Genomic DNA, 11,861 nt, shown 5'->3' on the forward strand with positions numbered 1-11,861 from the left:
ACCGGCAGAACAGACTGTTTACATATTTTTATGCCAAATGCTTATCAAATGCTAATGTCAAACTGTGAGTTGTGACAACCGATAAAATGAGATAGTTTACAGACAATTTTATTGGTTTCGTCGTTGTTATGTTGTTTATATCCTCTTTGGTCATCGTTATTTATTTAAACTCTTGTAGTATGTTGGTTTGGTTGTAGAATTCACGCTTTTCTCGTTTATTACAAACTTAGAGCTTATTTTATTCTGAGTTTTCCAAGAAAGTGGAGCCAACCAAAATTTAAGGTCAGTCGGCTGGAGTAATTTAAAACCAGGTTTTTAAATCTTTTAAACGAATCCATCTTTAATTATTATGATTAATATTTTATTGATTCTTAAAAGCAATTCAAAATTAATTAAAGAATATATTGTTTAAGATTCATTCCTACACGATTGTTATGATATTCAAATAGCGACCTGCCCCGGCTTCGCACGGGTGCAATACTAATTATTACTAATGTAGTTTGGAGGGCTTAATAATATTATTATGATTAATTCAAAGCTTTTTAAAAACAAACTCAAGCCCGCCAACCACTGCTCAACCAACCAGGGACGAGTGCTCGGCACGCCAGCGGCTCTGTTTCTTTATTTTAAATCTTTGATATCCTCTCACATACTCATTTTAATGATATGGCGTAGTGGACAATTTTGTATCTTATGCATTTTATTGGATAAGGAATAATACTGTATTGTTTAATTAAAATAGCTTAGTAATTTTTTTTGTAAATCTTTAAAGAAGAAAATTGTTGCTTTGGCGATAATATAATCAAAGACTTTTTAATTGATCTTTTTAAGACTATGCTCTAGTTCAGACATGCGGGAACTGTGATGGAAAATTGTGATGCTATTCAGACACCTGCGGTTATTATGCAATTTTGGTGCGGGAATAACGTCAGTTATATGAAAACCCGCACCTTCCCCTAATCGGCTTCTACACGGCATTATCGTGGCATTTTTGACGACTGATTGGCGCAGTGGGCAGCGACCCTGCTTTCTGAGTCCAAAGCCGTGGGTTCGATTCCCACAACTGGAAAATGCTTGTGTGATGAACATGAACATTTTTCAGTGTCTGGATGTTTATATGCATATTATAAGTATTTATGTATATTATTCATAAAAAAACTCATCACCCTAGTAACTATAACACAAGCTACGTTTACTTTGGGGCTAGATGGTGATGTGTGAATTGTCGAAGTATATTTATTTATTTATTATTATAACAGAACGCAACATTTTTTGGCGTCTCGGCCTTGTCGATAACTGGCCTCCGCTGAATCCCCTCACCAGACCAGACCAGAGAATACCTCGCACTTATTAGACCACAGCGCTCAGCAGGACTACCACGGACAGGAAACAAAAATTATATCCCCCGACTATGTCCCCTTAGGCCTTACAAAGGATATAATTAACGGGTCCACCTGCTAAAGCACGGGAACAGGGAATAGGAGAAGCTAACCCCTGTTGCAAAATCCACAAGTAATTAGTAACTCAAAGCCACAAGTACTTAGTAACTCAGATCGTGTGGCGGTATGGAAGAAGAGTTGCATGGCAGACCCCCGTTTATTATTACACATATACTAATTGCATATTCTTTGCACTTGTGCGCCAATGCTCTGAGAGTTAATAAAGCTGTAAATAAATTTTTATTCTTTTGCCAGGGATATAATTGTCTCCTGCCCACATGCTAGCCGTGCAGGAAGACAGTAAAATGCGCCATCGACAAAAAAATTATCAGCAAAATGAAAAGCTTACCTACGTCAACAAGTCTTGAATTTATGGATTGCTGAGTTTTTCTTTTTAGTTTGGTTAAAATAATTGTACGTCAGTGCATATAGCTATGTAACACGTGTACAGTGGCGTGCACTGGGTATCCTACCACGGTATGCGTACAGCAGGAAATTAGCATAAAATGGCAAAAATACTGTTCTTAAAAGAGTTAACTATATATAAATTTCAGGGTAGGCAGTGCTTTTGTACATGTATGAAGTGCACGCCACTGCAATACTTTTAAAAACATCATCTTCGGCTCGGGCATAAAACTCTTTGTGTATTAATAATTAATTTATTGCAATTAAAAAACTGAAAGTTGACTACTATAGAGACTTTCTTATTCTTATCTTTGTGCTTGGCCTAGCGATTGCTATGCGTTAGGATTATGTTTGTTATCCCTGATATGGGGGAAGTGGAAGTAGAAGCAGTGGCGTGCACATCGTTTTTGAGGAGGGTGCATAAAGAAGGCAGATGCCATAAAATGGAATAATCCTTCGCATTAATAAGTTTTACAAAAGTTTTAGAGTATGCAGATCTTTTGGGTATGTATGAAGTGCACGCCACTGAGTGGAAGCGGGGGAAGAAGAGTGGTTTTCTTTCTTTTGCCCTTGTCTACCTGGTTTACTTAACCTTCTAGGTACTTTTAAGGCTAAAAATTTCTGTTCACTTTCATTATTCAGTTTTAAATTAATCTGCTGAACGTGTTACATAACAAGCATTTGTTAAATACATGATCGATAGTGAGCACCAATCGATAAACTCTTTAATTTGTTGAATATGATGGGCTGGGTGTTTCATTTCCCCCATCGCGCGTCGTCGCGTCGCGCGTTGGTTCCACTTTCCCCCGTCCGCTTCTCGTTTCCCTACCCCGCACTACAATGTTTAAATATATCTAATAGGGATTATAGTAATAATATGTTTCGTAGATTCGCAAGGCAATTAAGACAATAAGTACTTAAAACCGACATATTTTAACTTCCATAGTAACATATTAAATCAATGTCTATTAGGTAGGTACAAGCAATACAACAAACATTGCTATCGCTTGTCAATTGTATCGGAATTAATCGTTAAATAACTTACCGATTGATCGTTAGCAGGAAGGTATTCTATGGTCAATTCCGTATTAGATTTGTTTCTATTTTTGTTTACTACGCATTGAGAGTGAGACTAAGAGCCATAGCACACGGCGTATTTTATACGCGCAGACGACGCACAGATGACGCGCGTATACGCGCTTCATACGAGATTTGAACGCAACCTTCTAACCTTAAGCACACGGGGCGATCGTTAAACGCGCCTCTACTGCGTGTATACGCGCTGTAGTCGCTCGTAGCTTTTGCGTTTTGATCAGAAACTCCTCGAATTCAGTTGTACAATGGCGTCGGTTGAGACAACACTGCTTACGCTGGCTTTAGTACTTCTTTTAAAAAGAAAGAAACGAAAAAAAAACCGAATCTATTGGATAGACCCATTTACGAGTGAAAGAAGATTGAGTGGTCATTATCATACAACATTTAATAAATTGGTAATACATAGAAGATGGAAGAAATTTTATAAGTGTTATCGAATGTCATATCCGTCATTCCAAGAACTTTTTTTGTATCTAAAACCGGAGTTAACTCGCCAAAATACAGTAATGAGATCATGTATATCGGCAGAAGAACGTTTACTCATCACAATGAGGTAAGAAAACAACCAGTATTTATTTATTTATTATGTATTTATTTATTGACCTGTTACAGTTCTAAATCAATCTTAAAAAGATTAGTGCACTTTGATTATTAATAAGAAAATAAGATTTATTTATTCATTATCATCATACATGTCAGATATGATATCGGAGTCATTTGTAACCGATTCATTGCTATCCCCATTTAGGAGTGAACTGCCAGATTCATTTCTTGACGCTGATTGATTACTAGGATATTGAGAATTTCAGCCTGATATCCAGACTGATATCCAGACTGGTATCCATACTGATGATCATATTGAAATGCACCTTGGTATCTATTTCCATGTAATTCTCTCGATGATTGTCCCACATTGTTATATTTGTTGTATTTGCGAATTAAATTTATCATATCAGCTTTGGCCTCTAACTTAAATTCTTCTTTGATGGCAGAAAAAGCTTTAGCTAAAGAAACTAAGAACAGTATGTCAGGATTTTCAGATAAAATTGTATTATTTGCTTCCTGTTTGAGATTTGCAGTCAGTGCTTCATACAATTTATCTAGCGACTCTTCATGTTTTGGAGTCTTTTTAGACTTCTTCGGTGAATGTGGTTTTTGAAAATCATAGTCTTGGTCATGCCCCTGTGCTGCATCATCATTTTGACTTGAGCTCTTTGAACATTGACTTGGAGATCTTATTTCGTCAAGCGGGTCTAAAAAAGTTAGCAAATTGGAATATATGTAGGGTCTTCTAAGCTTAGCTTCAGATCCACTGAAACAGTTCTTGTTCTTCGCTTTGTCTCTTTTATAAGCGTCCTTAATACTCTTCCATTTTTTTTGAAGTTCATTGACTGAAAACGTTAATAATGTTAATAGTTTAGTTATTTGTTAGGTTAATTTTAATTTATTTTAAATAAGTAGTTGTAGGTTAATTTTAATTAAAAATGCAAAATTTACGATGAAAATAGAAGTTTTAATAATGTTATTTTGTTTCAGGTATTTAGCTACGGGTTGCTATTTCTCAGATATTCACTATGACTTTAAGTGTGGACAAACGACGGCAGGCATTAATGTCGGTGAAACAGTGAAAATATTATGGGATAAATTAAAAAACATCTGTATGCCAGAACCAACGGAAGAATCTCATCTAAAAACTGCTGAAGGATTTATAAAATATGCAAATTTTCCCAACCTACTTGGGGCTATCGATGGGAAACATATTAGAGTTATACAACCCCAACATAGTGGATCAGAGTATTTTAATTTATTTTTCCATTGTATTGCTTGCAATATGTGACGCAAATTACAAATTTATCGATATAGATGCTATGGAAAGGCTGCAGACTCAACAATAAATGAATGTAGTGAATGGACCAAAAAGATACGGCAAGGAAATTATAATATACCAAATGCGAGACCAATATCTAATAATGGAGTGCCAATACCATTTACGTTTGTAGGAGATGAAGGCTTTGCATTATCTCAACATTTACAGAGACCTTACGCTGGAAAAATGTTGCCACCAGAAAAAAGAATATATAATTACCGCTTGACACGTGCCAGACGATACATTGAATGTACATTTGGTATATTAAGCAATAAATTTAAAATCTTTAATCGACCACTGAACTTTAGCGTGGATTTCAGTGTGGCTATTGTGAAAGCCTGTTGTGTACTGCATAATTTCATACGTGAACGTGATGGTTATAATTTTCATAATTCTTTAAGTATAGCTGGAAGATCCTCCTGAAGATGCAAGTTTGATTTCGATTGGTGCAAGACGCTCACAGGGACAATTAAGCGGAACTGCGATACGAAATATGTACACTGATTATTTTATTAGCGATGAATGTGCAGTACCATGGCAAGATTCTAAAATTTAGGGTATCTAATTACATTTTCTACTGTTTTACTGTTCTATGTACCGCCGCGCCGTGAAGATGGTCACCCCATGTCGCGTGCCCATAAGGGTGCTAAATCGTTAGTTCTAATAAGTTAAAACAAATTTAAAACATAATATTAATATTATTGAAATTTGTTTAAAAAACAATTTCTTTTCTTTTTCATATTTGCTTGACTGTTTACGTGGGCACGTGACATGGGGTCGCTATCTTATCGGCGGTGTTTTATTTGTATTCCTAAAACAAATAGGTACATTATTTTTAAATATATAAAATAGATCTTACCTGCCAGGTTTTTTTCCTTACTGGTTTTTTCATTGATATTGTTATAAAAAATTTGGCCCAATTCATCCCAAGTATTTCTTTTTAAAACTTTATTTGAATATTCGGGCAGTAGTGAATTCTATGTAGCTGGACGATTGTTTATTTCTGTTATAGAGCGGCCGGTGTAGAAGGGTTCCATTTTAAACTAAATACAAGCGCAGCACACAATAAAACATTTGCAACTGAGGCGCGGGCGGTGCAGTGGTGGCGGGAGCGCCCCTCCTCTTCCCGTACTCCGCACCTTTTTACGCGCGTTTGTATCGCTTCAAACGCGCGTATACGCGCTTCATGCGCGCGCTTGTATCATCAATGTAAACGCAACAATCAGCGTCTACGGCGCTGAAGACGCGCGTTCCTAATACGCGCGTCGTCTGCGCGTTAAAAATACGCCGTGTGCTTACGCTCTAAGCAACGCTGACAAGTAAAGCGCATGCGAATCGGCATGCGCTGTTAAATGCATCAGGGATGCATATGTGTGCAGGGACGTTCGATCATAAGCTAAGGACATCATTAAAAGCCATTATGTTGTTCAAAATTAAATGCGAAGTAGGTAGATACTTATCAAAGAACATTTTTGAATGCTAAGAAATCTTCATTTCATTTCGAAACCAACGCTACGTGGATAAAAGGGTTTTCTAGTAAGTTCTAAAAACTAACTATTAATATTATAGTAGTTCCGACGTTACCACAATACAATCTATATCATCCTATTTATATTTTTAAAACTGGAGGCAAGCGGCACAGGACCGTGGATTGTGGAACTGACAACAAAAGACCTATGTCCAGCAGTGGACGTAAATTGGTTAAATTGTGGTGATGATGATGCGTCGAAATTCCCGTTGCAAGAATATAAGTGGACATAGTATAGGTAGGACCGATTCGGCCACGGTGGTCAATCTCCAGAGAGATTTTCAACAAGACAATAATATATCCCATATTATTATAGTGCCCCAAGGGTGTGCAAAAGCTCAGGTGCACTCTCTATTCCCTCACTCTCATAGTCAAATGGAATACTAGCTCCGACAGTATGGAAAGAGATCAGACGCAGGACCGACACCTTCCCAAACTCCGGGTTGGTAAACCCGCTAAATATATGCCCGCTAACTTTTTGCAGTTTTGATACGTTTGTGTTTTTTGAAGTACTTGTTATATTTTTAGGTTAAGCATTAATTAATTATTCTTTGTGTCATTTTAATTTTTATCAAGCCTATGTTTCTGCCTAATAACGATCACTAGGCCGATTTCTTGGTACCTCCTGTACTTTCTATAGCGCCCAAGGGCGCCGCGGCGCGGCCCAAGTGAGAAGCCAATGGCGGATCCAGGGGGGGGGGGGGGTCATGGGGGTCATGACCCCCCCTGAGCTTGTTGAACCCTTCACTCTTGCGGAGTTTTGCGTCATACCCCTCGACATACATACCTCTAGCTGTTATGGCAAATTATTCACCACGGTTGTGGAATATAAATAGACTGCCTCATTCGGTGTGTGATAATTCTTCTCTGGATGTCTTCAAGAGAAGATGGCATTATGTACGTGTATATGTACAAGTTATTTAGGTTCAGTTTTGCAAGTACAAAATAAAGAATAAAAATTTTTAAGTAGAGTACTTAGGTACATTAATAAAATACCTACTTTTTACTTCTATCTATTGGCATCAAAATTAAATTATAAGATATTAAATAATTAAAAATAATTAAATATCTCGACTTGACCACGACTATATGACCCCCTCCTGGCGCCAAAGCTGGATACGCCCTTGTGAGAAGCCCTGTTATAGACTCTTGGATTTGAACATTCTCAATCGTAGAAACTTTTTCGAGTGTTTAAACACTGTAACTCAGAGCCAATTGGTCCTTATTTTCGTGATCGTCCATCTCAAAATTGTTCACACATATACCGACACCTACTTCCAGCAGTTTATGAAATAAAAGTTGGCAAGTAGTTGAAAAAAAAGGTGTAGTAAATTTCTTACGTGAGCACATCTAGCATGGGCATGAGACATTTTCTCAACGGAGAACGTTTACCCGCTCGCATTGTTACTGTCCACTCTTATAGAATAGTCGTACGGGTAGAAACTGTGGGTAAACATAAAAACCGGATGGTTTTACGAGTCTACTAGTTTACTTCTGGCATCGAAGTCTTTCTCATAATACACAAATGCCTGAAGCGCTTTCAGAATGCTCTTTTTGAGCGTCCTGGTTAGTTCAGGCCGTTCACTTCAGGGAGGCCAATAATTTTAGAGACCACTGTCCCATAACGTATCGAAACAGTAGCTATATATTTTATAGTGTAATGAGTTCCTTGTTTGGTAATTATTAACAGTTTGTAAAAAAATGTTTTTTTTTAATTAAAAACTATAAACCGCACCGGAAATGGTACCTATAAGTCCTAGAAACTAAAAAAAACAATAAATAGTAATACTTTTAATTTTCTTATTGAGTAGACAATCCTTATTTATTCAGACCCGGCTTTGCACGGGTCGGGTCAAGTCAGTCAAGTAAATAATAAGAGTGAAGTTAAAATTGTGATTTCTTTTAATGTAATTTTCACAATGCGTAGTAAACAACATTTTTGGAGATCTGGTGTAAAATATTCATCCTTCTTCCTTTTTTTACTTACAAAAAACTTTTAATTAGGGTTTATTAACACATAATAAACAATGTGTGAATAACAGACAGATGCGGCGATCAGCTTTGTTTTATATAATGTAGCAAACAGATAATTAAAACATACTTTTATAAAGAAAAGCTGTTGGTTTTATTGGTTTTAATATAATTTTATTTAATCCAATAAGCCCGTCACAAAATTTCGAATCACCCGCTTTCCCTCTTTTAAAATGATAAAAATAATATGTATTGTTTACAATCAAGCAGAAAAAGCTAACCATTCCTGATTGCATTATTTCCTCTTCAAAAGTTTGTGATAGATGGACAGAATTGCATCTTTTAGTGTTTTTACCAATTTCGTAGGTAACAACAAGACCCTAAAAAATAATTCAAAGCACTTTATTCTGATTGGAGAATAAGGTTGTTTGGTGTGATTTAAATCTCACGTCGTCGGTACTAAAGCCATGATAAGCGCGATAACTTACTTCTTATCTAACAGTAGGGCGCGTTCTAGGTAGAGTCCTAGTTTACATTCCGTTATTAAAAATTATGTTTAATCAACTTTACAAAATAAATAGATGTTTTTAAATTTAATTAAGAATCTCGTTTTTAGGTATTTCACGATTAGGTACTTCAAAAGTTAAATTATTTAAAATTATGATGATAAATGATATGGGGAAAATAACAAAGTATATTGAATAATATATTTTGAAACAGAAAATCCAATTGGATAAAAACTCACCAAGACTGCAAGAACATTAAAAAGAAGAAATCACTTGGTTTCATTACACACTTTAAATATCCATAAAATTATCATTAACACTACATTAACTAAAATTCTTTTATAATTAAGGACCTTGTCAACAAAAAATAATAATAATAAAAAAATAGATTATTTAACCATATTCAATTGAGCTTACTTAAATCCGGTCTAATAGATTATATTAAATCAATCAGTTTTTTTAAATATTTATTTCCTACCAAATTTCAAGTCTCTACGCCTTATGGTTCCTGAGATATCGTGATGAGTCAATATATAGGTGGAAATCTCTTATATATATAAAGAAGATTATGCTTAACACATCGTGACACATGATTACCTGTGAATAAAAGTCTCTGGCCAGGCAACATCAAAGAATGGACCAGAATAATATTAGATCACTTTTCCTACCTATCATAAATTATTCCAAATAAAGAAGATGAGAATTCGAGAGATGTGTGGTTTAGTAGCAAAACCAAAATATTGGCCGATTGTGTCGGGTAGGGATATGGTTCAGTGCCTGTCAAAAGTATTCGATAGACTAGTGATTCATCTTTTCAATACAGTGCCATGTTTAGGTAGGTACATGCGTCATGATGAATAGTATGCTAATGACTCCTGAGGAGGTCTGATACAACTTTGTTAGATACAACCTTAGTCTCCAAAAAAATTATATAGGTCAAAGTCAAAGTCAAAATCAAATATTTCTTTATTCAAATAGACACACGGATGGCACTTTTGATTCGTACATTACATGTAAAATATGACATAGAAGTGAGTTGATGGCGATAACTAAATTCGTCAACTTAAAACTAAAGCTACGAGGGTTCCAAACGCGCCCTGTTCTAGAAAGAAGCCCACAACAAACTTAGACCGTATATATAACACGCGAACACACATACAGAGACATAAAATGTTTTTTTGGGTTCGGTATTAAAGCTTCCTCTATAAAATGAGGTATCTAATATACTCAGAACTAAGATCGTGATATGACAGGATTCGATTTCAGTTTGAAATTCAGTAGGCATTTTTCTCCTGCGTTGCGTACCGTTATTATTTGAGCTGTGAATGTCATAATTTTTTTTTTATATATATAGCCTCACTGCACCTAAAAGTGTTCTTACCAAAACTTGAAGGAAACCTAAATAAATTAGTAGGTAATTAAAGAAATTTAAACAACCAAAATACTAAGGAATGCCTACTCACACAACGTGTAAATGAAAACCGAAATATTACAGGTTTTAGATGTACATTATTTACAGTCTCTGAGAATTATTTGTGAAACTCAAACTCTAATAGTTTTTAACTGACTTACGTTTTGTAAGTCAGTTAAAAACGAAGGAGGTGGTTCTCAATTCGGTTGTATTATTAATTTTTTTTATGTTTATGTGTAAAATGTAGAAAATTACCTGTATTTTCCTTGCTACTATATAAAAAGACAAAAGCAAGAAGCGGTGATAGTGCATTGATTAGGAGCTCGACTTCACTTTCAGGGGGCCGAGTTCGGATCCCAGCACGCACCTCTAACTTTTCTAAGTTATGTGCGTTTTAGCAATTATAATATCACTTGCTTCAAGGGCGAAGGAAAACATCGTGAGGAAACCTGCATGCCTGAGAGATCTTAACAATGTCCTCTAAGGTGTGTGGATTCCACCAATTTGGGCCAGCGTGGTGGACTACGGCCTGAACCCCCTTCTTTTGTAGGAGGAGACCCGTGCTCTGTAGTGGGCCGGTAATGTGTTGATGTGATAATGATGATGACTTAAAAAGGTTGTAGAAAATATTTATGAGTAAACAACTGCTATATTTTTTACTCTAAATAAAGTGACTCCTGGAACTTTATTAGGTATGTATCGAAGCGTAGCTGCTATGCACGTGTCGGTCTTTTATCTTTAATAGGGTTGCCATAAGTAAACACTTATTAATACTTAATGCTCTGAATTAGTTTCTATGGAAAAATAAGTATACTTCTTTTGATTTAATATTTTTACAGGGTGATTCCTTATGAAATATACATATGCACCCTTCAACAGTATTTCGTAATTCAGTAATACGTTGTATAGTTTTTATTTCAGAAATTACGTCATGATTTGAAAACTCCATACAATAATAATTATAGGTGATATCTGATGTACTTAGATAAACTACCCAAAAGGTAAAGGTCGAACCTGTTTGTCGTGTCATATAATCATAAAAAAGAGGAAGATTAGGAAGTCCTTAAATCCATAAATTCAAAATCAAATTTTTTTTATTCATGTAGACCTATAAAGCGTTCATACATATAATATGCTTACATAATTGTAAGGGAATGGTGATAACTTCTTGCGACTTAAGCCTAAGGCTACGAGGGTTCCAAACGCGCCCTGGTCTAAGAAGAGCCCACAACAAACTTAGCCGGGTATTTTTTTTTTTTATTGTTATCACCATCTCACAATAAATTTATCTTAAGCTATGAAGTTAGAGCAATTTACACGGTATTAGTACAGTACAGTACTAGCTCCTACATTTTTATATCATTGCCAGAGTTCCAGATCAGACTAAACAAGGCTGAGGGCACTAGACTTAAGCTCATTTAATTTTTGGCTTAAAACTTAACTTGAACTTAAGTTTGCCTTGTACTCAGTTAATTTATTTCTGATTAAAAAACTATTTTTAAAAGTAATTTTTCGTATGAAAGGTACAAGTTAATAGCATTATACCTAATAAACGGGCTAGGTTACCATTGAACTGATAGGCATTTTCAAATTTCCCGCCTGTCCTTGCGGCTTGTTTTTAAAACATGCATCGTAGAAG

Source organism: Pararge aegeria, chromosome 2 (assembly GCF_905163445.1).
Source record: "Pararge aegeria chromosome 2, ilParAegt1.1, whole genome shotgun sequence".
Classification (NCBI taxonomy): domain Eukaryota; kingdom Metazoa; phylum Arthropoda; class Insecta; order Lepidoptera; family Nymphalidae; genus Pararge; species Pararge aegeria.